The sequence below is a fragment of the Somniosus microcephalus genome, chromosome 32, assembly GCF_052327205.1.
Source record: "Somniosus microcephalus isolate GS21.2 chromosome 32, FLI_Smic_1.0, whole genome shotgun sequence".
NCBI classification, from domain to species: Eukaryota; Metazoa; Chordata; class Chondrichthyes; order Squaliformes; family Somniosidae; genus Somniosus; species Somniosus microcephalus.
The window spans coordinates 8,795,942-8,822,925 of NC_141018.1; the positions used below are offsets into that span (position 1 = coordinate 8,795,942).

Consider the following 26,984-nt stretch of genomic DNA (forward strand, 5'->3'; position numbering starts at 1 on the left):
TATCTGCAGGCCTCAGCCAAATTTGGTTTGAGCTGGAACTTTCCTGTCTTATCTATTTGGCAATGTAGAATGTTCTGGAAACAAGCTGGTTGGCCGTGTTGCCAAGATGCCTCGACAATCTGTATAGCACTGGATAAATAAAGAAATGGACTTTGTAAGGGAAGAGTTAACTTCAGGCTTTATACTAAAAATCGAAGCTCAAAAACAGGTACAAATGAGGCAATCACAATCCAGGTCGGATTTCCCTACAGAATTGTTATTTTGGCTGCAATTTGGATGGATTTTGTGAACTGGTTTGCTTCTGTGTTCTATTCTTACAATTCCAGGTAACAACGCAGTACTGCAGAAGGCTACTGCTGATGGTCTCAAATAGCAGTATGAATCACTATTAACACCGTCAACAACAGAGGAACCAGCACCAGAAAACGCAAGCTTGACATTCAACGGCATTACCATCGCCGAATCCCCCTCCATCAACATCCTGGGGGTCACCATTGACCAGAAACTTAACTGGACCAGCCACATAAATACTGTGGCAACAAGAGCAGGTCAGAGGCTGGGTATTCTGTGGCGAGCGTCTCACCTCCTGACTCCCCAAAGCCTTTCCACCATCGACAAAGCACAAGTCAGGAGTGTGATGGAATACTCTTCACTTGCCTGGATGAGTGCAGCTCCAACAACACTCATGAAGCACACCACCATCCAGGGCAAAGCAGCCTGCTTGATTGGCACCCCATCCATCACCTTAAACATTCATTCCCTCCACCACCGGCGTACCGTGGCTGCAGTGTGAACCACCAACAAGATGCACTGCAGCACCTCGCCAAGGCTTCTTCGGCAGCACCTCCCAAACCCGCAACCTCTTCCACCTAGAAGGACAAGGGCAGCAGGCGCATGGGAACACCACCACCTCCAAGTCACACACCATCCTGACTTAGAAGTATATCGCCGATCCTTCATCGTCGCTGCATCAAAATCCTGGAACTCCCTCCCTAACAGCACTGTGGGAGTACCTTCACCACACAGACTGCAGCGGCTCAAGGCAGTGGCTCACCACCATCTTCTCAAGGGCAATTAGGGATGAGCAATAAATGCCGGCCTTACCAGCGACACCAAGATCCCATAAAACAATTTTTTTTTTTTTTTTTAATTTTAAAGCTCTTGAAGTAACACCACATGCCTCGCCCTCCCTCGAGTCTAGGTGGCTGATGGCCTAACACCTCCAGTGCAGTGCAGGCCTCCTTTCTGGAGTCCACTCATTGCTCAAGATGGAACACCACTTTACTCAGAAACCAAACAATATACATTCTGGAAACCAACCCTGCTGGGCAGGAAGGGCTACCAAGATACGAAAACACCAACACGCTCCAATTGTGTGATTTACGATCCACAATCACGCTTTCTGCCAGCCTATCGGGACCCTACATTGAGATGTCACAAACAGAATGCCACCCTTCAAGGCCAGCCCACTATGAAATCATACAAAACTGCACCAGTAGAGTTACCATGGCTTCACACACACATAGCAACAACACCTTACATTTATACAGCGCCCCAAGGCGCTTCCACAGGAGTATTATCAGTCAAACTTTGACACCGAGCCGCCTAAGGAGATCTTAGGGCAGGTGACCAAAAGCTTGGTCAAAGAGGTAGGTTTTAAGAAGCAGCTTGAAGGAAGAGAGGTCGAGAGGTTTAGGGAGGTAATTCTAGAGCTTAGGGCCGAGACGGCTGAAGGCACAACCACCAATGGTGGAGCGAAGAAAGTGGGGGATTCGCAAGAGGTTAGAGTTGGAGAAACAGAGAGATCGAAGTGTTGTAGGGCTGGAGGAGGGTGCAGGGTGAGGAGGGGCGAGGCCATGCAAGGATTTGAACATAAGGATGAGAATTCTAAAATCTCTGATCAACACCATGGTGTAAGAAATAGCTGTTAGATTCAAAGATGGGTTTTAATTCTTAGAACAGACACTGACAACATGCAACCGGAACAGATAACAGAAATGCCAACAAGGTCGAATATCAAGCATCAAAAGACAAATAGAAGTGATAAGGGAATCGTTAAATGCAAAACATCACAGGGTGGTGGGATAATAGACAAAAATGGAGCCGAAAAGTCATAAAATGTCCTTAAAGAAACATAACAAAACATTCCTCAGAAAGATAAGAGGGAGGCTTCATCAGTCAGGCAGAAAGGGGCGGCAAGGGATGCCTTCCAGCTTCACAATTGGACAATAGGATGGGGATCAAATGATTGACACCAGGCGATTACCAGCCCACCGAAATAACTATAAATATAGACGACCGAGAGAGGAAATCAGGCAGTCAGGGCCGAAGGCTTCCCAGAGGTGGCTACGGCCTAACACCTTGGTCAAGTTTAGCCTCGGAGGTGGCTGATGGCCCAACACCTCCAGCAGCTTGAGAGATGACCCAACGGAAGTGACCACTGCAGCAGACTGCAGGAATCCACCCAATCCGAGACCACCCTACTGCCTCCCCGTCCGTCCGGTCGTGTCATTCCGATTCGGGAGTCGTAGATCGCTCCTACTGCCACGGGTTGTATGTCTATTATACTCAGCTTAAACCATATGTAATGTCTGATTATGCTTTAAAACTGTAGCTCTTTAATAAAAGCCTTGCAACTTCTAAAACCCTGTTGGGTAATCTGTGTGAGCCTGTGATCCTGAATCTTACAATGGTACTGTGTGCAACAACTCCTTAAAGCTACAGTGGCAACGCCAGCCACTGACTCTCACCACCCACTGTGAACGTCTCCATTTAACTCGTGTCAGCCGTTGCTCAGTGGGTGGCACTCTCACCTTGGAGTCAGACGGTTGTGGGTTCAAGACCCACTCCAGAGACTTGAGCACAAAAATCTAGGCCGATACTCCAGTGCATTGCTGAGGGAGTGCTGCACTGTCAGAGGTGCCATCTTTCGGATGAGACGTTAAACCGAGGCCCCGGCTGCTCTCTCAGGTGGACAAAAAAGATTCCACAGCAATATCTCTAAGAAGAGTAGGGGAGTTATCGCTGGTGTCCTGGTCAATATTTATCCCTCAATCAATATCACCAAAACAAATTATCTGGTCATTATCACATTGCTGTTTGTGGGAGCTTGCAGTGCACAAATTGGCCGTCGCGTTTCCTACATTACAACAGTGACTCCGACACGGCAAGCAAGCCCCAGGTGGGCAGAGGAAACGCTTCAAGGACACCCTCAAAGCCTCCTTGAAAAAGTGCAACATCCCCACCGACACCTGGGAATCCCTGGCCCAAGACCGCACAAAGTGGAGGAGAAGCATCCGGGAAGGCACCGAACACCTCGAGTCTCTTCGCCGGGAGCAAGCGGAAGCCAAGCGCAAACAGCGCACGTCAACCCAAGCTCCCCACCCACCCGCCCCTTCAACCACCATCTGCCCCACCTGTGACAGAGACTGTAGGTCCCACATTCGACTCATCAGTCACCTGAGAACTCATTTTTAATGTGGAAGCAAGTCATCCTCGGTTCCAAGGGACTGCCCGAGGAGAAGACAACAGTGACTACACTTCAAAAGGACTTCATTGGCTGCGACGTGCTCTGACGTCCGGTGGTCGTGAAAGGGGCTATAGAAATGCAAGTCTGTCTTTCTTTCAATTTATTACAGTGAACTATTGATTCAACAGTCTAGCTCTGCGATCAGCATGAAATCAGACTGCAGAGCAATGATCACCATCCTGTAAACAACTGACACACAACTCTGAGCCAAAATACAAACACTTCAATATCTTCGCAAACACTGGAAGACAAGTTGGAATATGAACAGCAGGGTCTTCGCTCACCAACAGTAAGGAGTTGAAGAGTGTGGGCACACAGCGCAGAGTATGTGTTCTACATTACACCAGTGACTACACCTCGAATGAAGTACAGATTGACGTAATAACACTCACTACGCACTTGGTTTGAGTATAAAGCAAGGCTTTAATCAACTTGTTTCAGAACATGGAGGTCTAGTGGTACTTTGCTAGTTCCTTGTCTTACAAAATGTCCCTGGCCAAGCTGGGCCCACGCCCGAGTATTTATACTCCTTGGACGGCACCACCAGCTGGCCGTGCAGCGTTATTTCACATGATGAGATTTATAACAAAGGTTTCAGCTACTGCTGTGCTTTGCGGAGAGAAATGAAGGTAAGCTAAGCAACCTGTGCACAGACAGCTCGAGCTAAATCACCATTACTTTACTAAGTTCTTCTGCAGCCAGTATTTTAACAACACGCGGGGAGTGAGGCGGGAGAAGGGGGGCGGGGGGGGGGGGGGAAGTGAGGCGGGAGAAGGGGGGGAATGAGGGAGAGGAGAAGGGGGGGAATGAGGGAGAGGAGAAGGGGGGGAATGAGGGAGAGGAGAAGGGGGGGGAATGAGGGAGAGGAGAAGGGGGGGAATGAGGGAGAGGAGAAGGGGGGGGAATGAGGGAGAGGAGAAGGGGGGGGAATGAGGGAGAGGAGAAGGGGGGGAATGAGGGAGAGGAGAAGGGGGGGAATGAGGGGGGGGAATGAGGGAGAGGAGAAGGGGGGGAATGAGGGAGAGGAGAAGGGGGGGAATGAGGGGGGGGAATGAGGGAGAGGAGAAGGGGGGGAATGAGGGAGAGGAGAAGGGGGGGAATGAGGGAGAGGAGAAGGGGGGGAATGAGGGAGAGGAGAAGGGGGGGAATGAGGGGGGGGAATGAGGGAGAGGAGAAGGGGGGGAATGAGGGAGAGGAGAAGGGGGGGAATGAGGGAGAGGAGAAGGGGGGGAATGAGGGAGAGGAGAAGGGGGGGAATGAGGGAGAGGAGAAGGGGGGGAATGAGGGAGAGGAGAAGGGGGGGAATGAGGGAGAGGAGAAGGGGGGGGAATGAGGGAGAGGAGAAGGGGGGGGAATGAGGGAGAGGAGAAGGGGGGGAATGAGGGAGAGGAGAAGGGGGGGAATGAGGGAGAGGAGAAGGGGGGGAATGAGGGAGAGGAGAAGGGGGGGAATGAGGGAGAGGAGAAGGGGGGGAATGAGGGAGAGGAGAAGGGGGGGAATGAGGGAGAGGAGAAGGGGGGGAATGAGGGAGAGGAGAAGGGGGGGAATGAGGGAGAGGAGAAGGGGGGGAATGAGGGAGAGGAGAAGGGGGGGAATGAGGGAGAGGAGAAGGGGGGGAATGAGGGAGAGGAGAAGGGGGGGAATGAGGGAGAGGAGAAGGGGGGGAATGAGGGAGAGGAGAAGGGGGGGAATGAGGGAGAGGAGAAGGGGGGAATGAGGGAGAGGAGAAGGGGGGGAATGAGGGAGAGGAGAAGGGGGGGAATGAGGGAGAGGAGAAGGGGGGGAATGAGGGAGAGGAGAAGGGGGGGAATGAGGGAGAGGAGAAGGGGGGGGAATGAGGGAGAGGAGAAGGGGGGGAATGAGGGAGAGGAGAAGGGGGGGAATGAGGGAGAGGAGAAGGGGGGGAATGAGGGAGAGGAGAAGGGGGGGAATGAGGGAGAGGAGAAGGGGGGGAATGAGGGAGAGGAGAAGGGGTGGAATGAGGGAGAGGAGAAGGGGGGGAATGAGGGAGAGGAGAAGGGGGGGGAATGAGGGAGAGGAGAAGGGGGGGGAATGAGGGAGAGGAGAAGGGGGGGGAATGAGGGAGAGGAGAAGGGGGGGAATGAGGGAGAGGAGAAGGGGGGGAATGAGGGAGAGGAGAAGGGGGGGAATGAGGGAGAGGAGAAGGGGGGGAATGAGGGAGAGGAGAAGGGGGGGAATGAGGGAGAGGAGAAGGGGGGGAATGAGGGAGAGGAGAAGGGGGGGAATGAGGGAGAGGAGAAGGGGGGGAATGAGGGAGAGGAGAAGGGGGGGGAATGAGGGAGAGGAGAAGGGGGGGGGAAATGAGGGAGAGGAGGAGAAGGGCAAGAGGGAGAGGAGGAGAAGGGCAAGAGGGAGAGGAGGAGAAGGGCAAGAGGGAGAGGAGGAGAAGGGCAAGAGGGAGAGGAGGAGAAGGGCAAGAGGGAGAGGAGGAGGGGAATGAGGGAGAGGAGGAGAAGGGGAATGAGGGAGAGGAGGAGAAGGGCAAGAGGGAGAGGAGGAGAAGGGGAAGAGGGAGAGGAGGGACTCCTTAGATCCTTCACGTTAGCCAGTGAGAGAAAGGTGCCATCAGAATACGCAAGTTGGGCCACTGAGCGCGCTCTGGGTCCAGTTATACCCGAGGCTAGTCCATCAGGGCCCCAGACTTTCACCCTCAGCACAGCGTAACCAGGAGGATAAAATATCTAAAAACTCAATTCCAACTAAAATTTTAACTAAAGTGAAGGCCTGGCCCAGCCCAGCCTCGCCTCTGAACTGGTGCAGGACTCGATCTGCGCGCGAGTCAGCAAGGCGCTGCTGCGTTGCTCTATAGTCTGTATGCAATGCCACAGGAGAGCAGATAATGCTTACACATCCACATGTATTAACAGTCAAACTCATGCAGCAGTTATACTGCAGGTACCATCTGACACCAGCATTTAGACCAAAGTTATACTGCCTGGCTTGCACTGCATTCTGGTCAGGGGAAAGCTGATATGTGCTCATTCATCCTGCTTCTGTTTTTGGTCCCACCATGGCCTCGCCCCCTCCCCATCTTTCAAACCTTCTTCAGCCCTACAAACCGCAGATATCTGCGTTCCTCCAATTATGACCTCTCCAACTTCCTTGGCCCCGCTGTTGGCAGCCGTGCCTTCAGCCAGCTAGACCCCATGCTCTGGAATTCCCTCCCTCAATCTCTTCGCCTCCTTTCAGAAGCTCCTTAAAACCGACCTCTTTGGCCAAGCTTTTGGACACCTCTCCTGTCTCCTTCTTTGGCTTGGTGTCAATTTTTGTCTGATTTACACTCCTGTGAAGCATCTTGGCAGGTTTTACTGCATTAAAGGCACTACATAAATGCATGTTGTTGTTGTGACATTTCCAACATTCGGACCACAAGCAACATTTGCATCATCCACGATGGGCAATGGGAAGTACAAAGGCCGTCCCATTGTGTCTCACCCACTGCAAGTTTGCCGTAGGATTGCTGCTGCCGGTGATGGAATTGGTAACAGCCAAGTAATGCCCACATTCTCTGGTAATACAGTCGTCCTCGCAATTTGCAGTATAACTGCTGCAAAACCAGCACCAACTTTCAGTGGGTGAGAGAAAATGGTTTGGAGTTGCACAGATTACAGCTATACTGCAGCTGGTGTCAAGCACATGTTTAAAGTACTCTGGTATGGTGGGACTGCCTTTGTAGCAAGAACATTCTCGCTTACATCTCAGGCACAGAGAAGGCTCCACAACCTCCATTGAGGAAGAATTTGTTCTCCAATGAGGTTCCGACTGCTTATGACCTACTTTTCCATTTCTGGTTGAACACGAAAGAGGCCAAGGTGAGCGCAGCAGAGTAGAAGCGATAGGCCAGATCGCCCACCTGCTCCCTTGTGACAAAGTAGAGAATGAGTTCCCCACATTAATTCCAACCATTCTATCCATGTACCAAAAAAACATGAAGTGAAGTGCAGCGAAGATTCACCAGACTGATACCTGGGATGGCAGGAATGACATATGAGGCGAAATTGGGTCGATTGGGCTTATACTCGCTGGAGTTTAGAAGAATGAGAGGGGATCTCATTGAAACTTATAAAATTCTGACAGGACTGGACAGACTAGATACAGGAAGGATGTTCCCGATGGCGGGGGAGTCCAGACCCAGGGGTCACAGTCTAAGGATAAGGGGTAAGCCATTTAGGACAGAGATGAGGAAGAATTTATTCACCCAGAGAGTGGTGAACCTGTGGAATTCTCTACCACAGAAGGCAGTTGAGGCCAATTCATTAAATATATTCAAGAAGGAGTTAGATATATTTCTTAAGGCTAAAGGGATATGGGGAGAAAGCAGGGACAGGGTACTGAATTTGGATGATCAGCCATGATCGCATTGAATGGCAGAGCAGGCTCGAGGGGCCGAATGGCCTACTCCTGCTCCTATCTTCTATGTTTCTGTGTAAGTGATCTTGGTGTACTGCACACTGCCATGGAAAGGAACAGTAAAATGCTGGTGACTCACCTGGAGTGTCTTATCACCATTATATAGAGCTGTAGATTCTGCTCAGCCTGCACACTCAATGGGCCAGATTTTCCTATAGCAGGGCATCTTGAACAGCCATGGCCCATTAGTTAGACTTGTCCCTGCCCCCTTCAGCTTCAAACACTTTTGCCCATTAACTTACTAAACGTGCGAGCGGAGAACGTGGCAGTGAGGGAAACCAGGCATCGAGGAGCAGAGTGAACAGGGCGAACAATTCTATCTCATTAACCAATCAGACTGCAGCATTGTGAAATTAACAGCACAAGGACCGAGAAGGAAGTGTAAGTTACAGTGGGTGAATTCACTGTCAAATCAGGTACAGAAAGAGAAAGAGAGGGAAAGAAAGAGGTTAAGAGAGAGCAGAGAGACAGAGAGGAGGTAAAAAAAATAATTTCACGTTTTCCAAATCTCCAACCGTTAAAGCCTGAAGGAATGAGACGCCACACTTGTAATCATTAATTTTCAGTGCCAGAGAGGTTGATCGGCAGTGATTAACGGGTTAGATCAGCATTTTCTTTCTGCTTTTCAATTTCCTTGAGTTTTAAACACAAATGATCAGTTTTTGTTCAGCATAGGTTTGTTTCAAACAGAGGTCCTCAGGCCCCAGGGGGTCCGGGAGGGGATTTCAGAGATCCACGTCAAATTCCTCTCATTTGTTGATTTTCTACCCTGTAATCTCTGCTCCTGGACATGAAAAACTTTCCACTACGGCAACAGTGTTTCCTTTGGGCAGCTCGTACAGTCTTTGGACGTTCGGACAGGGCTTGCTGGAAATGTGGCAGTATTCACAGGGGGTCCCCCGAGAGCGTGTCAGTATTCACAGGGTGTTCCCGGGAGCAGGAGAGATTATTCACAGGGGGTTCCCGGGAGCAGGAGAGATTATTCACAGGGGGTTCCCGGGAGCATGAGAGATTATTCACAGGGGGTTCCCGGGAGCAGGAGAGATTATTCACAGGGGGTTCCCGGGAGTGAGAGAGATTATTCACCCGGGGGGGGGGGGGCGGGGTGCGGTGCGGTTCCCAGGAGGGAGAGAGATTATTCACGGGGGGGTTCCCGGGAGGGAGAGAGATTATTCAGGGGGGGGTTCCCGGGAGCGAGAGAGATTATTCAGGGGGGGGTTCCCGGGAGCGAGAGAGATTATTCACGGGTGGGTTCCCGGGAGCGAGAGAGATTATTCACGGGGGGGTTCCCGGGAGCGAGAGAGATTATTCACGGGGGGGTTCCCGGGAGCGAGAGAGATTATTCACGGGGGTGTTCCCGGGAGCGAGAGAGATTATTCACGGGGTTGGGGGGGGGGGGGTTGGGGGGGGGGTTCCCAGGAGCGAGAGAGATTATTCACGGGGGGGGGGGGGGTTCCCGGGAGCGAGAGAGATTATTCATGGGGGGGTTCCCGGGAGCGAGAAATTATTCACGGGGGGGGTTCCCGGGAGCGAGATTATTCACAGGGGGGTTTCGGGGAGCGAGATTATTCACAGGGGGGTTTCGGGGAGTGAGATTATTCACAGGGGGGTTTCGGGGAGTGAGATTATTCACAGGGGGGTTTTGGGGAGAGAGATTATTCACAGGGGGTTTCGGGGAGTGAGAGATTATTCACAGGGGGTCTGAATAATTCCATCATTAAATATTCCCCAACATTAAATAAGGAGGACACAGCCTGAGCTACAGAGGGTTTGCTATCCTGGAGGATGCTGGCAGGACACAAAGGATTGTGGATAAATATGAATGGCCCAAGAGGAAAAAGGAATTTTTTCAGGAAAACAAAACGGTAAAGATCGATAGGGAGAGCCCCAATTCTAATTGAATCACTACTGACGACAGCTATTACTGTCCCATTCAGCTCCTCTAGCTCATTACACAAATTTAATAAAGCTAATAAATCACCTGTGAAATGCTTTTCTTCATTCATATGATAGCTGGGATATTGTCTGTACCCCCCGGCATGATAATTAAAACAATGTTGGTGAGTAGCAGGGTGGGGTCGGTGTTGTTGGAGAGCTCTCAGCGTGCAGTTTCCAGGGCCCCACTTGTAAATCAAGATCTATTGTGTTCCAAGTTGACATCTGTTCCAGATTATAAACTCGTCCCATCAACAAGGGAGACTAACTTCTTCCGACGCAAGTTTCACAAGAGAAAGAAAAAAAGTATTTTGTCTTCTCAAAACGCAAACAAACTCTCGCCTCCCCCTCTCTCTCCCCACACTCAGTCGGCCGGGATGTGCCAACAATTCCTTGCCAAGTTTCTTATTTCTAAAAACACTTCATGTCAAATATGTGATGTCAAGGACCCGGAGTGATCCGAGGTACTGCACTGGGACGGGTGAGAAAGCAGCAAATAGGAGAGAGAGAAACAGAAACACACACACAATCTTCTGTACGGGCGGGAGAAAAAGAGGAGGAAGAAAATGAATGATTTCAATTTAAGACATTAGTAATGCAAAAGAAACCCTGGGCACATGAGCTGGTGGAAATAAACTGGGAGTCGCTGGAACTAAATTAGAAAATATACCGTAAACACTGAGTCAGGCAGCGTCCGTGGAGAGGAGAGAGAAGTCCATGGTTTTGGGCGTGACAGGAAGGAAAGTCTTGCATTTCTACAGCACCTTTCACGACCACTGGACGTTCCAAGTTGCTTAACAGCCAATTAATCACTTTTTTTTAATTTTTTTATTAAAAGTGCAGTCACTGTTGTAATGTGGGAAATGTGGCAGCCAATTTGCGCACAGCAAGCTCCCACAAACAGCAATATGATAATGACCAGATCATCTGTTTTAGTAATGTTGGTTGAGGGACAAATATTGGCCAGGAAACCGGGGATAACTCCCCTGCTCTTCTTCGCAATAGTGCCGTGGGATCTTGTACGTCCACCCGAGAACACAAGACAGGGCCTCGGTTTAACATCTTATCCGAAAGAGAAGGCTCCCAGCCTCAACATTATCTCCAGTGCTCTCTCCACAGATGCTGCTTGGCCTGACCAGTGCACTTCCTGACTCAGTTTCAGATTTCCACCCTTCGTAGGTTGTTCTTTTTTTGTTGTGAAGGGCTGCTCGGAAAATAAATGCGATTACAACGTTATTCTGCCCAGTACAAGTCCACAGTGCAATCTAGGATTTCACACAGCGCAGTGGGCAGAGAACTGGCTGGCAGCTGACCAAATCCAATACGTTTCACTTTCACAGCAGCTCACCCCACCAGTTCTATATCGCACAACGGAGGAATCAATTGTAGGACTGAATTCGATAGGAATTCAGCTACGGCTTTCTGGATACTTTGACCCTCCCTCCCCTCCCCTGAGCTGCTTAACCCATCAGAAGCCGATTTCAGTACTAGCCACAGAATCGATTACCTGCAGGTGGAAAGAGGTCATCTTTCCCATCACCGCTCGTACTATTCCTGCACCAAAGGCACTGGCTCTTCCCTCTGATGCTGCTCAAAGCTGAGGGCCAATCGAGTCAACTAAGGGAATGGCATGAAATTGTACAGCTGCAAGACTGAGCAAGACACAAGCAGTGCTTCTCCACCTCCCAAAATTTCCAACCAGACGATCGGTTATTGGCGAGACCAGACTAGGTTGGGCAAACCTTCACCATCTAGATTTCTGCACATCTACTGCCAGATTTCATTGTTGCAGGACTTAGAATCACCAGGAAGAGAACGGAAAGCGTTGCCGCGTTGTACGTTCTTCTGAAATCACACGTGGCCATGTCTGGCCAGCTGTGATCAGAATGTATGCCGGAAGCTCAGACTGCGAACAGTCAGCGTGTGTGCATTCCATTATTCCAATTTACAGACGTGTCAATCACCACCTGCAGCTGCAATCCGACTACCTGAAAAAGGGATGAAGGGAAACGTTCAAAAGGGAGATACTGACACCACAACAGAGCAGTTAACTCCCCATCTGAAAGACAAGTAGGGACCCAAACCCCAGGGATCCTCCATAGAACATAGCCACTCTCCCCAGATGCCGGCCTTAGTGAAGCTGGCAGGTCCACACTGCAGCTGCTCCCAGTGCATAAGATTCCAAGGAACCAGCAAAATTGGCCCCAACACAGAGCAGATTGTGGCCAGATAACGGTGGGCACCAGAGGGAAGAAAGACTTGCATTTATATAGCGCCTTTCACAACCTCAGGACGTCCCAAAGTGCTTTACAGTCAATGAAGTACTTTTGAAGTGTGCCGGCTGTTGTAATGTAGGAAACGCGGCAACCAATCTGCACACAGCAAGATAATAATGAGTAGATAATCGGTTTTAGTGATGCTGGTCGAGGGATAGCTATCGGCCAGGACACAGGAGAGAAATCCCCTGCTCTTCTTCAAATAGTGCCATGGGATCTTTTAACAGCTGCCCGAGAGGGTGGTTTTAACGAGTCATCCGAAAGACGGCACCTCCGACAGCACGCCCTCAGGTGTTGCACTGGAGCGTCAGAGGTAAGCAGCAGTTGATGAGAATTCTCTTGTTAGAAACGTTCCTTTCTTTAGTTTGCCGACAACAACTGTTTTATTCCTAGGCAAGTGGTGGTGAAAAGAACGAGAAATGCAGAGAGAAATCGCCACATCATTCCTCACAATACAAATATATACTAAAGCACTAAGGTAATAGAAACAAGTTTCTCGGACTCAAAACAGAATTTCAGTAATAATTCATCAGGTGTCCAATGGTCCATTTAGACACTTCCAACGCTATCAGGCTCCTTAGCATCACTGCAGAATTATAGAAACATAGAAGATAGGAGCAGGAGTAGGCCATTCGGCCCTTCGAGCCTGCTGCGCCATTCAACGAGATCATGGCTGATCATCCAAACCCTAGCACCCTGTCCCTACACCGACAGCCATCCCACCCAAGCCCTATACCCGTAACCCTGTAACCCCACGTATTTAATCCCCCCTAACACTAAGGGTCAATTTTTATCATCGCCAATCAACCTAACCCGCACATCTTTGGACTGTGGGAGGAAACCGGAGCACCCGGAGAAAACCCACGCAAGCACGGGGAGAATGTGCAAACTCCACACAGACAGTCGCCCGAGGCCGGATTTGACCGGGTCCCTGGCGCTGTGAGGCAACAGTGCTATCACTCCTATATCCCTGAACCCGGCGAGAATCCATCCAAACCGTCTCTTTAAACCTAGCTGTGGTTTTCTGATCCAAACCTCCTCCACCTCCTAGATGGTCAGCTGGTCCACAACTCTATTGTACCCTTTATTAAAAATATGCTGCACCCGACCTTTCCATATTCTCCACACCCCTCAAAGTTCGACCGGGAGCCACTGTAGGTCAGCGAGCACAGGGGCGATGGGTGAAGGGACTAGGTACGAGCGAGGACACGGCCAGCGGAGTTTGAGATGTTGTACGGACATTAGGACAGTCCGATTCTGGAGCGAAGGTAGGAAAATCCATCAATGTCGAATACAGAGCAGATGGCAAAGTTTTCATGTCACAGTGCACGGTTACACTTCAAATACTGCCTCATACAAAACAGTCGGACTATCTCACAGACCTTTCAATGCTTACCTTCAAATACTGCCTCAAACAAAACAGTCGGACTATCTCACAGACCTTTCAATGCTTACCTTCAAATGCTGCCTCATACAAAACAGTCGGACTATCTCACAGACCTTTCGATGCTTACCATGAACAACAACTGGTATTTATATAGAGTCTTTAACAAAACGTTCCAAGCTGCTTCACAGGAACATTATCAAACAAAATTTGATGGAGCCTCAGAGAGAAGAAACTTGACCAAAAGCTTGGTCAGAGGTAGGTTTTAAGGGGCGCCTTAAAAAGGAGAGAGGTAGAGAGGCGGAGAGGCTTAGGGAGGGAGTTCCAGAGCTTGGAGCCCAGGTAGCTGACGGCACGGCCGCCAATGGTGGAGCGATTATAGTCAGATGTGCAAGATGTCAGAATTGGAGCGCAGATAGCGGAGGGTTGTAGGGCTGGAAGAGATTACAGAGACAGGGAGGAGGTGGAGCGATTTGAAAACGAGAATTTTAAAATCGAGGCGTTGCTTAGTCAGCGAGCACAGGGGTGATGGGTGAACGGGACTTGGCGCGAGTTAGGACACGGGCAGCAGAGTTTTGGATGATCTCAAGTTTATGGAGGAGAGAAAGAGTGAGACTGGCCAGGAGCTCCATAGTAAAGCATCCCAAGGTGCTTCAAAGGAGCGTTATTAGAATTTGACACCAGATGACCAACAGCTTGGTAAAAGCAGGTTTTAAGGAGTGTGTTAAAAAGAGAGAGAAATAGAGGGGCGGAGAGTTTAGGGTTGTGTGCAGATACTGCAGCTGGGCACAAATTCCATCTACAACCGGTCACTGCAATTCTGGTCACACCAGAGCTGGAAAAAGGGCATCCCATAATGAATACTCCCAACAAAACCTTACCGCACATATGGCTGCATAATCGGCAACAATTGTGCACCAGACACTTTCAATATCTCAACACCAGCAATGTGAAAATGACCAGACCATCTGTTTTTAGTGATGTTGGTTGAGGAACAAGTATTGGCCCAGGACCAGGAGAACTCACCTGCTCTTCTTTGAAATAATACCACGGGATCTTTTACGTCCATCCTCGAGGGCAGACAGGGCCTCAGTTTAACGTCGACATGCCTCTTGTAGGACCAGAAGATCCCCTGGCACTACTCAAACAAGAGCAAGGGAGTTCTCCTGGGGTGCTGGAAAACACAATTACCCTTCGAACACCACCACTGAAAGCAGCTTAACAGGTCACATATCTCCCTTGCTGTTGGTGGGACATTGCTATGCATAAATTGACTCCTGCTTTTGCCTTGAACAGTGGACTGCATTCAACAAATAATTAATTAGCCGTGAAGTGCATTTGGACGTTCAAGTCTCTTAAGGGTCGGGCGTACATGCAAGCACTTCAGTTCTGAAGCACTTATGTTGGAAAAGGAAGCGTGATGTTTGCACTAACCAACCCAACCGTTACTTAATTACATACAGGACAATGAAAATGCAAAGAGGACGCATAATTTTTTTTAAATTTTTTTTTTTTTTTTAAACTCGTCCCTTAGTTACCGAAATCTTCAACACTTCAATCATGCACAATTTTGCGAAAAGTAAATACAGACATTTCTGTCACATGATGCGAACCCAAACTGTATCTTAAGACTATGTAAATCTCACACAGCTAGCTTACATAAAAGACAAAAAATGAATGAGCTCGCATTTCAATCGCGCCTTTCACGACTTCAGGATGCCAGAAAGCCAATGAAGTACTATTTGAAGTGTAGTCACTGTTGTAATGTGGGAAATGCGGCAGCCAATTTGTGCACCGCAAGCTCCCACAAACAGCAATGTGATAATGTCCAGATCATCTGTTTTAGTGATGTTAGTTGAGGGATAAATATTGGTCAGGACACCAGGGAGAACGCGCCTGCTCTTCTGCGATTAGTGCCCTGCGATCTTTTATGTCCACCTGAGAGTAGACGGGGCCTCGATTGAACGTCTCATCCAAAAAACGGCACCTCCGACAGTGCGGCACTCCCTCAGTGCTGCACTGGGAGAGTCAGCCTTGGATGAGGTGCTCAAGTCCCTGGAGTGGGGGCCGAATGAGAAGGGAAAGCAATGGCTCGGAGATACTGTAGACTGCAAAAAAAAATTAGTGGGGGGGGGAGGGGCATTCGAGCATTCCACGCAGCACAAAGAGCAGATGTGTTGAGGTTTCGCTATCTCTGAGAGAGTGACTTAGGAACATGCCTTAAAGATTTGTAGACCACATATAAAGTTTAAATCCCATTCCCACGAAGCTGCTAACATCCCAAGTTGCTCACGCAGACAGGCCTTGGTTTTAGGATTTATCCCCCAACAAAGGAACAGCAAACCGAATAAAGTCAAACACGACAAACCGGCAACTGACAAAGACAAAGCGTGTGTATGAATCGGCAGACCTTTGTGGGCCCATTCGGGCTTACAGGTGGGACGTAGTCTGGGCACCCAACTTAAAAGCTTTGCTCCATTCATACCACTGTTACATTGCGGACAAAATACACTCTCTGGCAGCAGGAGGGCTCCTGATTCACCAGACACCTTCCACCAGGAATGTTACAGAACCACCTCAGGGTGCTCACAAGCACTGCCGTCAACAGCCAGAAAACCAGCACAACCTGAATGTTCGGTCTTTGTGCTGCTTAACCGCAAGAACAATGCAAGAAAATTCAGCTCTGGATTGTAGTCTCCGTAACAAAGCAGGTCGTGAGAACACAGAACCACACAGCACAGGAGGAGGCCATTCGGCCCATCGTGTCCGCGCCAGCTCTTTGAAAGAGCTCGCCAATTAGTCCCACTCCCCCCTGCTCTTTCCCCAGAGTCCTGCACATTTTTCACTTGAAGTCTTTATCCAATTCCCTTTTCTAAGTTACTATTGAATCTGCTTCCACCGCCCTTTCAGGCAGCATATTCCAGAAAGAAAAAGGAAGACTTTGCATTTCTATAGTGCCTTTCAGAACCACCGGACGTCCCAAAGTGTTTCACAGCCAATTAAATACTTTTGAAGCGTAGTCATTGTTGTAATGAAGGAAACGCGGCAGTCAACTTAACAACTTGCTGCGTAAAAAAATTCTCATTTCCCCCCCTGAATTTTTCCTCAACGATCTTAGATTTGTGTGGCCTAGTTACTGACCCTCCCATCAGTGGAAACAATTTCTCCCTATTACTCTATCAACACCACTCATAACATTGAGCGCCTCTATTAAATCTCCCCATAACCTTCACTGCTCTAAAGAAAAACAATCCCAGGTTCTCCGATCTCTTCACGTAACTGAATCCCTCATCCCTGGTACCATTCTAGTAAATCTCCTCCGCACCCTCTCCAAGGCCTTGACATCCTTCCGAAAGTGTGGTGCCCAGAATTGGACACAGTACTCCAGCTGAAGGAACCGGTCTCAAACTTTCAGACGCAACTTGTGCACACCATGACCCCATGAGAGCCTGGTTGACCTGTAAGTAAACACTTTCTGCACTGATGTCATCCACAAAAAACCATACGGAATCCTGGGGTTTATAAATAGAGGCAGAGAGTACAAAAGAAGTACAACCACCATTTTGGATTCTAACCACCGAAAGACGACTCTCACGATACCCGCCCCGTTGACAAATTATTTCACAGCAAAACAATTATCTTGCGGGGAGATGATGTACGACCCAGCCCCTCGATTCTATTTTAGGCCCCTCAGGCCATACTCTCAATGAGAGTAAGTGTTGCCAGGAGCCCAAGACTCATCCAAACTTACTCCTGAACCAGAGGTCGTTGTTAATTGTGGCTCAGTGGGCAGCACTCTGGGTCAGAAGGTCGTGGGCTCAAGTCCCACTCCAGAAACTTGGGCCTATCATTCAGGCTGACACTCCCAGTGCAGTGCTGAGAGAGTGCTGCACTGTCAGAAGTGCCGATTTTCAGATGAGAGTTGAAACTGAGGCCCCATCTTCTCTCTCAGGCAGATGCAAAAGATTCCATGGCACTATTTCGAAAAGCAGGGGAGTTCTCCCCAGTGTCCTGGGGCCATTATTTATCCCTCAACCAACATCACTAAAACAGATTATCTGGTCATCATCACATAGCTGTTTGTGGGAGCTTGCTGTGTTTCCTACATCACACCAGTGACTACACTTCAAAAAGCACTTCATTGGCTGTAAAGTGCTTTGGGACATCCCGAGGTCGTGAAAGGCGCTATAGAAATGCAAGTCTTTCTTTTCTTTATTTCTTCTTTCAGCAACAAGGAGTAGCCAGGCGACATACCCACAACTTCCGACAATGACTTCCCCTCAGACTCTGGTGAAATGCCTTTGCGCTGCACGGGCTAAGCGCTGGCGAGCACCACCAACCCACCAGAGCGCGAACACGCTACATCGCCATTTTGTCACACCGATTCCACATTCTTCAGAATTAAGGTCATTGGTTAGGTTCTAATCATAAAATGGCTCCAAAAAGTGTTGGTTAGCCTTCAAAGTTTATTGCTGATCTGCTCCAAGGTTTGTAACTTTGACTGCCTGTGTAGAGGGAGGAGAGAGCAGAGGAAGCTCGATTCTGGCCAGGGAACAGAAATTGTAAAAGAATTGAGGGGGGGTGGGAAAGGATAGAAAAATCACACAACCGGGCCTGTGGTGCTGAGAATGAAGACAGTGAGTTTGTTATTGGTTTACGCTGGTCACATTAACACCAGTGTTGCTTGGTGCTCAAGCATCATCTGTTGATGAGTACTGGAGCGTACTGTAGCGTTCTTCACACTGTATCTTTAAATTGCAATACAACGCAAAGTGTAACACCAAAATAAGACAAACCTGGTCTGAATTCGCAGTCAGTCTCTATATCTCATTCGCAGGATCTCTTGAATACCAATGTATCTCAGTCATTCTAGGGGTCCTTTACCGCTTTTTGAAGAAGGGTATAAAGACAGAGAAATGCCATTCTGCCCAAAGAATCCCAATCCCTCAAGTACACGAATTCTCTCATTGAAGTCCATCCCTCTATTATCCTGACTAAACCGGCTATCAAAGCCCATCCCTCTAATGCACTAAATTTCCCATCAAAGCCAATCCCTCTAGTACTTCAACTCTTCCAGCATAGCATCCAACTGTGTTTACAAAGCTCCTTATATCTCAATCTCTACTTGTTAGCCCAGCAGGTAATTCTAAACATTTACCATCTCAGGTGAAAAAGTTCTTCCAAATATCTGATGATAGTTTCAATTGATGTCCTCTGGCCCTATTTCATGAAGTTAATAGCCGTGATGTTTCCTTTATCCATATTTTGTATACCTCAGTGAAGTCCTTCCTTGCTTGCTTTCCAGAATATAAAGCTCTGGTATTTCCTCAGAGCTCATCCTCTTCACATCAGGGATTATCAGAGTCATTCTCCACACCCCATCCAGCCAACCTACAGTAGTTTGTGATCTGGTGACTACAACTCAACACAATCTGCCAACACCCATCTGACTAGTACTCAGGAAAACCTCAGCACAACCACGGAGGCCTTGTGCCCAACGGCTGATTACGTCCCAGTGTTCGGTTTGCTTTGCTTTTTAACTGAATGCCACACTGTCGAGACAATGACACAGAAATCCTCATCCATGCCTCGGTTACCTCAAGGCTGGAGCATTCCAACACACTCCTGGTCAGCAAGCCTGCCACGTTCGACCCTCCATCATCCAAAACTCGGCTGCCCGTGTGCTAACGCGCAGCAAGCCCCGTTCACCCATCACCCCCTGTGCTCACTGACCCACACTGGCCCGGTTAAGCAATACCTCGATTTTAAAATTCTCATCATTGTTTTCAAATCCCTCCTAATCTCCTCCAGCCCTACAATCCTCCGAGATATCTGCGCTCCTCAAATTCTGGCCTCTTGATTATAATCACTCCACCATTGGCGGCCGTGCTTTCAGCTGCCAAGGCGCTAAGCTCTGGAATTCCTTCCCTACCCCTCTCCGCCTCTGAAACGCTCCTTAAAACCTATCTCTGATCAAATTTTTGGTCACCTGCCCCAATATCTCCTATGTGGCTCGGCTACACTCCCGTGAAGCGCCTTGGGACATTTTACTACGCTAAAGGCGCTATATAAATGCAAGTTGCTGGCAAGATTCATGTAACAAATAATGAAAACACACAGCATCATTATTTACTGACTGTTAAAGAATCATTTCTAAAAGTTGAAAAGCTGGATTGTGGGGGGAAGCTTATTCTGGTGGTCTACCCTCAAACTCAACCTTGACCACAGGACAGCAAACACAGGTTCAACGGCAAATACATGGCCAATATCAGGAATCTCTTCACAGGGGATCAACATGTTGGACAGACCTCAGAGTAGGGAAGCAGTGCCAGAAACCTTGGAATTATTTAAACAGCTGGAGGCTATGATGGGAGGGTCTTGCAGGGAGTCCATGAGCTGGGATGGATCAAATGGCCTTGCTCTGTTTCGTGATCGATCCCTCCTTACTCTTGAGGGCTATTACCCGTGGATCTCAATCAGAGTCAGGGTCTCTCCACGACCCACACGTCTTATTTTCAGGACGGGTCTGTCTGTGTTCACCAGTGTTTGTCCACTGAATTTTCCTCCACTCCAGATCAACCCGCCGGAATGGCCAGTCACACACAAGCTGCCAGAGATTCCAATCTCGTCCGATAATCAGGAACACAAAAACCTTACTGAAAAACAACCAGAGTGGCCAGCCAGAAATAAATGCAGAATTTAAAAACAAAATTACCCATTGTGTACAGAATCAAAACTGACTAGAAAGAGAAACCTGGAGATTAGTCCAAACTTGAGAAAGTGCTCTTGATCCAGCTAACATGACAGTGCTGACCAGAGCTCCCAGTGCCGTGTTTGTATGGGATGATTTTGAAGGTGTCCTGTTGTTCCCACTTTTCCTGAGCTGGAGCAGCCTACGAGTACGACAGCAAAATACTGCAGATGCTGGAAATCCGAAACAACAGAAAATGCTGGAAAAACTCAGCAGGCCAGGCAACATCCGTGGAGAGAGAAGGGTTTGGACCCGAAACGTTGACTCCAGTTCTCTCTCCACGGATGTTGCCTGGCCTGCTGAGTTTTTCCAGCATTTTCTGTTGTTATTTCAGCCTATGAGTATCTGGGCGAGAGGCTAATATGAAAAACACACAAATAGTCCCCACAAAATGGCACAAAGAACAGTGCAGAAAAATGGGGGGACGTCACCAATGACTACATTACTGGAACAACAACACGTGAAGGGTTTAGACTCAATGAACGGAGTCCTGTCGAGCTGTAAAATCAGAAATCTAAATGAGCAAAATCTAGACCAGGAGCATCAAGCTCTACTCGTCATAAACACTGAATTATTTTTCAAAACATAGTCTCTTCTGGGTATTATAAAACATAAAATTCTATTGTTGTTGCCTTTGGCCATTGAATGTTCACATGTTGGAATGAGACAAGCTACAAATTGGTCAAATATTCAGTCACCGCCTCTCGTTCTGGTTTGATTTCATGTCGTGTCCAACAGAAGCACCAAGAAACGTGATTCAACTGAGCTTCCACCTCCTGTGTGGGCACCAGCCACAAAGAGCGCGCCCAAACGCACCACCTCTCGACCCAAGCACCTCCCGCTACCCCACCCCCAGACCTCTGCCCAGCGCCAAGACCAGACTCTTTACCCCTGCTCCCAAGTCAGCTTCCGACTGGGGCCCCGCACCTCAGGAAGGATATACTGGCCTTGGAGGGGGTGCAGCGCAGATTCACCAGAATGATACCGGGGTTAAATCATGAGGACAAGTTGCACAGACTGGGCTTGTATTCCCTCGGGTTTAAGGTATTTAAAATGACACGTGCCCGGGTCCCTGCGCGGGTCTCAGAACAAGATAGATTTCTCCAGTGAAATCCTTGCACTGACTGCAGCACAGCACCCGTATCGATGCCAGTGTCACTGCTGCACTGGTCCATGTTTAACAGGAGATTGCTCCAGTGTAGCAGATGGTTCCCAGTGCAAACCCTCGCCTGTGCACGGCTCCCAGTGCAAACCCTCGCCTGTGCACGGCTCCCAGTGCAAACCCTCGCCTGTGCACGGCTCCCAGTGCAAACCCTCGCCTGTGCACGGCTCCCAGTGCAAACCCTCGCCTGTGCACGGCTCCCAGTGCAAACCCTCGCCTGTGCACGGCTCCCAGTGCAAACCCTCGCCTGTGCACGGCTCCCAGTGCAAACCCTCGCCTGTGCACGGCTCCCAGTGCAAACCCTCGCCTGTGCACGGCTCCCAGTGCAAACCCTCGCCTGTGCACGGCTCCCAGTGCAAACCCCCCCTGTGCACGGCTCCCAGTGCAAACCCCCACCGTGCACGGCTCCCAGTGCAAACCCCCCCCTGTGCACGGCTCCCAGTGCAAACCCCCCCTGTGCACGGCTCCCAGTGCAAACCCTCACTGTGCACTGCTCCCAGTGCAAACCCCCGCTGTGCACGGCTCCCAGTGCAAACCCCCCCTGTGCACGGCTCCCAGTGCAAACCCTCACTGTGCACGGCTCCCAGTGCAAACCCTCGCCTGTGCACGGCTCCCAGTGCAAACCCTCGCCTGTGCACGGCTCCCAGTGCAAACCCCCCCTGTGCACGGCTCCCAGTGCAAACCCTCACTGTGCACGGCTCCCAGTGCAAACCCCCACTGTGCACGGCTCCCAGTGCAAACCCCCCCTGTGCACGGCTCCCAGTGCAAACCCTCACTGTGCACGGCTCCCAGTGCAAACCCCCCCTGTGCACGGCTCCCAGTGCAAACCCTCGCCTGTGCACGGCTCCCAGTGCAAGCCCCCCCTGTGCACGGCTCCCAGTGCAAACCCTCACTGTGCACGGCTCCCAGTGCAAACCCCCACTGTGCACGGCTCCCAGTGCAAGCCCTCACTGTGCACGGCTCCCAGTGCAAACCCTCACTGTGCACGGCTCCCAGTGCAAACCCTCACTGTGCACGGCTCCCAGTGCAAACCCCCACTGTGCACGGCTCCCAGTGCAAACCCTCACTGTGCACGGCTCCCAGTGCAAACCCTCACTGTGCACGGCTCCCAGTGCAAACCCCCACTGTGCACGGCTCCCAGTGCAAACGCTCACTGTGCACGGCTCCCAATGCAAACCCTCACTGTGCACGGCTCCCAGTGCAAACCCTCACTGTGCACGGCTCCCAGTGCAAACCCTCACTGTGCACGGCTCCCAGTGCAAACCCCCACTGTGCACGGCTCCCAGTGCAAACCCTCACTGTGCACGGCTCCCAATGCAAACCCTCACTGTGCACGGCTCCCAGTGCAAACCCTCACTGTGCACGGCTCCCAGTGCAAACCCTCACTGTGCACGGCTCCCAGTGCAAACCCCCACTGTGCACGGCTCCCAGTGCAAACCCTCACTGTGCACGGCTCCCAATGCAAACCCTCACTGTGCACGGCTCCCAGTGCAAACCCTCACTGTGCACGGCTCCCAGTGCAAACCCTCACTGTGCACGGCTCCCAGTGCAAACCCCCACTGTGCACGGCTCCCAGTGCAAACCCTCACTGTGCACGGCTCCCAATGCAAACCCTCACTGTGCACGGCTCCCAATGCAAACCCTCACTGTGCACGGCTCCCAGTGCAAACCCTCACTGTGCACGGCTCCCAGTGCAAACCCCCCCTGTGCACGGCTCCCAGTGCAAGCCCTCACTGTGCACGGCTCCCAGTGCAAGCCCTCACTGTGCACGGCTCCCAGTGCAAACCCCCCCTGTGCACGGCTCCCAGTGCAAGCCCTCACTGTGCACGGCTCCCAGTGCAAGCCCTCACTGTGCACGGCTCCCAGTGCAAGCCCTCACTGTGCACGGCTCCCAGTGCAAGCCCTCACTGTGCACGGCTCCCAGTGCAAGCCCTCACTGTGCACGGCTCCCAGTGCAAGCCCCCCCTGTGCACGGCTCCCAGTGCAAACCCTCACTGTGCACGGCTCCCAGTGCAAGCCCTCACTGTGCACGGCTCCCAGTGCAAACCCTCACTGTGCACGGCTCCCAGTGCAAACCCTCACTGTGCACGGCTCCCAGTGCAAGCCCTCACTGTGCACGGCTCCCAGTGCAAACCCTCACTGTGCACGGCTCCCAGTGCAAGCCCTCACTGTGCACGGCTCCCAGTGCAAACCCTCACTGTGCACGGCTCCCAGTGCAAGCCCTCACTGTGCACGGCTCCCAGTGCAAACCCCCACTGTGCACGGCTCCCAGTGCAAACCCTCACTGTGCACGGCTCCCAGTGCAAACCCTCACTGTGCACGGCTCCCAGTGCAAACCCTCACTGTGCACGGCTCCCAGTGCAAACCCTCACTGTGCACGGCTCCCAGTGCAAACCCTCACTGTGCACGGCTCCCAGTGCAAACCCTCACTGTGCACGGCTCCCAGTGCAAATCCTCACTGTGCACGGCTCCCAGTGCAAGCCCTCACTGTGCACGGCTCCCAGTGCAAGCCCTCACTGTGCACGGCTCCCAGTGCAAACCCTCACTGTGCACGGCTCCCAGTGCAAACCCTCACTGTGCACGGCTCCCAGTGCAAACCCCCCCTGTGCACGGCTCCCAGTGCAAACCCCCCCTGTGCACGGCTCCCAGTGCAAACCCTCACTGTGCACGGCTCCCAGTGCAAACCCTCACTGTGCACGGCTCCCAGTGCAAACCCCCACTGTGCACGGCTCCCAGTGCAAACCCCCACTGTGCACGGCTCCCAGTGCAAACCCTCACTGTGCACGGCTCCCAGTGCAAACCCTCACTGTGCACGGCTCCCAGTGCAAGCCCTCACTGTGCACGGCTCCCAGTGCAAACCCTCACTGTGCACGGCTCCCAGTGCAAACCCTCACTGTGCACGGCTCCCAGTGCAAACCCCCCGTGCACGGCTCCCAGTGCAAGCCCTCACTGTGCACGGCTCCCAGTGCAAACCCTCACTGTGCACGGCTCCCAGTGCAAACCCCCCCTGTGCACGGCTCCCAGTGCAAGCCCTCACTGTGCACGGCTCCCAGTGCAAACCCTCACTGTGCACGGCTCCCAGTGCAAGCCCTCACTGTGCACGGCTCCCAGTGCAAGCCCTCACTGTGCACGGCTCCCAGTGCAAGCCCTCACTGTGCACGGCTCCCAGTGCAAGCCCTCACTGTGCACGGCTCCCAGTGCAAGCCCTCACTGTGCACGGCTCCCAGTGCAAACCCCCCCTGTGCACGGCTCCCAGTGCAAACCCTCACTGTGCACGGCTCCCAGTGCAAACCCTCACTGTGCACGGCTCCCAGTGCAAACCCCCACTGTGCACGGCTCCCAGTGCAAACCCCCACTGTGCACGGCTCCCAGTGCAAACCCCCACTGTGCACGGCTCCCAGTGCAAGCCCTCACTGTGCACGGCTCCCAGTGCAAACCCTCACTGTGCACGGCTCCCAGTGCAAGCCCTCACTGTGCACGGCTCCCAGTGCAAGCCCTCACTGTGCACGGCTCCCAGTGCAAGCCCTCACTGTGCACGGCTCCCAGTGCAAGCCCTCACTGTGCACGGCTCCCAGTGCAAGCCCTCACTGTGCACGGCTCCCAGTGCAAACCCCCCCTGTGCACGGCTCCCAGTGCAAACCCTCACTGTGCACGGCTCTCAGTGCAAACCCTCACTGTGCACGGCTCCCAGTGCAAACCCTCACTGTGCACGGCTCCCAGTGCAAACCCCCACTGTGCACGGCTCCCAGTGCAAACCCCCACTGTGCACGGCTCCCAGTGCAAGCCCTCACTGTGCACGGCTCCCAGTGCAAACCCTCACTGTGCACGGCTCCCAGTGCAAACCCCCACTGTGCACGGCTCCCAGTGCAAGCCCTCACTGTGCACGGCTCCCAGTGCAAACCCTCACTGTGCACGGCTCCCAGTGCAAACCCCCACTGTGCACGGCTCCCAGTGCAAACCCTCACTGTGCGCGGCTCCCAGTGCAAGCCCTCACTGTGCACGGCTCCCAGTCTAACGGGAGATGGGATCACAGGCAGCTCCCGCCATCGATGCGACATTGAATCTCACGGCTCACTCCGCCTGTCAGCCGCCGGGAGCATCGCTGGGATTGCAGCGGGCGGAAAGTTCAGAGTGACCACAATTCGCCTTTCAATCAGTCAATGACCCCTCCCCGCGCAAACACATGAAATGCAAATTCAGCACCGGTTTCCCCCTTGTGCAATGCTGCATTATCACCCACCCCGGACTTGATCAATGCATGCAACTTGAATTTAGCATTGGAAGGCGTGGGAGAGCTTTTTTTTAGTCTTTCAGCAGGCGAGCCCCCCCCCCTGGCTCTGAAGCTTGCCCCAGCCCGGGGGGTGCGCGGGTTTGCAAAGGGGGGGGGGATGATAGTCCAGTCTCAATCCACACACACACACACAATGCAATCACATCACACAAGGCGATGCATCCTTCCACAAACTTTGCATTCTCGCCCATTCCGCTCACACTTGACAATCAGGAGGAGGAAAAGGGAAGACACAATTATTTCCAGGGAAGATGCACTGGGGGAAATATGGCGGCTCCAAATCTCCTTTTAAACCCCACGCCAGAGGTAACCTGCTAAGATAACCCGCACATCGCGCAGAGAGAGAAAAAACCCTCAGCAGCCTCGCACTGCCTTCAATTCGCATCATTTCGATTCCGCGATGCATTTTTCAGCGCCGGGTCTGCAGCGAGGTATTAAATAAATAAATGCCCGGTGCTAAATGCAGCAACTGCAACACATGGGGAGCTGAAATGCATTGCAACCAACAGCGAGCAATGTGATTTCTTTTTTCCTTTTTAAATTTATTTCCCCCCCCACCCGACCTCCCTTTTTAACATTTCAAAAACTGACAAGACACCCTGCGTGGATTTGGCATGGTGCAATAAATACATTTTTTTTTTAAAAGAAGTGTGCAAATAAAAAAATGCAAATAGCTTGAAAGATAAACGAAGGATAGCGTGGCTGAGCCAGACAAGGGAAGCACAGAGAGAGAGAGAGAGACTCACGCGTGCGCTGCGAATGGAGACAGTACCTGTAGCATTCCGAGGCAGCACCAACCCCTCTTGCAGCCTCACTCACTCAGTCCCTGGCTTCAAAAACACAGCTTTCAGGGGCACTATGGCCGGAAAAGCGTCATCATTCCGGGACTACAGCTTCTTTGGAGCGGTGAAAGGTCACCTTCCCAAATCCTAAATGGCACTGAGGAGTGGGTGGGTGGCTGCCAGATGCTATCTTCCTCCCAGCTCTGCTCCAAGCCTGTAACCTGAGCCTGCTCCAAAGAGGGCTGGGCAAAGGCAGAGCTGGTGCATCAACAAAAATATCCCAGGACTGCACCCACCCCCCCCACCCACTTCCTCCAGGACACTCCCACTGCCCTCCTTGTCAAAGTTGTCTCTCCCCCTCACCACCCACCCCACTGCACTCACTGTCACATCACTGCTACACCCCACACACACAGACCCACAGAATCAAATGTAGATCGTCT

The 26,984-nt window shown here is 51.4% G+C and overlaps 1 protein-coding gene across 4 annotated transcripts in view; it reads right to left on the reverse strand.

Annotated features, from left to right (window-relative positions):
* LOC147097260 (talin-2) overlaps positions 1 to 26,778 on the reverse strand; it is a 354,000-nt gene extending 327,222 nt beyond the window's left edge. For 3 of the 4 annotated variants that reach the window (XM_085972076.1, XM_085972077.1, XM_085972075.1), the window contains exon 1: positions 26,532 to 26,766. The gene's annotated coding sequence lies outside the window, so the exon portion shown is untranslated. Of the gene's footprint in view, positions 1 to 26,531 lie in introns of all 4 variants that reach the window. The other variant, XR_015074349.1, reaches the window with a different exon arrangement.
* Positions 26,779 to 26,984: the final 206 nt, after the last annotated feature.